Genomic DNA, 1,002 nt, shown 5'->3' on the forward strand with positions numbered 1-1,002 from the left:
CTACTACTACTACTACTACTACTACTACTACTACTACTACTACTACTACTACTTTTACTTTTGTAAGATGAACGACAGTAACAACAGCAACAGTAGCAACAACAATATCATCAAAAACAGTAACTGGAAAATGTACAGAACACTTTAATAATTTGAGGAACATGGCGATGCAATCAAACCTTCGTCAAATTTTAGGAAACAGAGAAATCAATATTTTTGTAAACGATAGGCGATTTTTGAAGAATTTTTCTTTTGTTTTTTGTTTGCTTTGTTTTCGTTTTTTGGTTGTTGTTTTTTCTACTCATTCTATATAGAAGACATTTTTGGGTGAATTTTACTGGAAGTGTTGTCTGAAACCAAAAATATTTTGTCATTTCATTAAAAATAGTATGAGTACAACGTATTAAACGTCATTATTCTCGCTAATTTGATTTAAATTTGTAAGATCTGTAACCTCCCCCCCCCCTCTTTCTTAAATCATTTTTTCCCACTCAGTTCAAAATAAAATAATAACAACCTTTATTAATATAGCCAAAACTCCACAGACTGCACAAAGAATAACGAGTACATACATGATTCCACAAAGGCTGCATTACAACATGACGATTTACTCACACTTCACACCACTCCTCTCGGGGATGTGATAATAGTAGAAGGGTATGCCTTTTGCCTTCCCGGATATCCTCCTACAGTGGCCCACTAGCTCATCTGCAGAGACCACGTAAAGACAAAGCGTATTGAAGATGGTTACTAGATCTAGGTCAACTGAGTTTTAAGAAGAGATTGAAGGAAGAGAAAAGAAAAAAAAGATGGATGGATGATAAAGTTAAACACGGTATGTGGCCTAGTGGTTAGGCTCTCGGACTCGCAACCGTGAGGTCGTGGGTTCGAATCTCGTCAGGGGCCCGACGTTGTGTCCTTGGGAAAGGCACTTTGCACAAATTTTCCTCACTTCACCAAGGTGGAAATGGGTACCCAGCTATAGACAGTGAAAGATCTTGT

The sequence above is a fragment of the Aplysia californica genome, unplaced genomic scaffold (genome assembly GCF_000002075.1).
Source record: "Aplysia californica isolate F4 #8 unplaced genomic scaffold, AplCal3.0 scaffold01221, whole genome shotgun sequence".
Taxonomy (NCBI): domain Eukaryota; kingdom Metazoa; phylum Mollusca; class Gastropoda; order Aplysiida; family Aplysiidae; genus Aplysia; species Aplysia californica.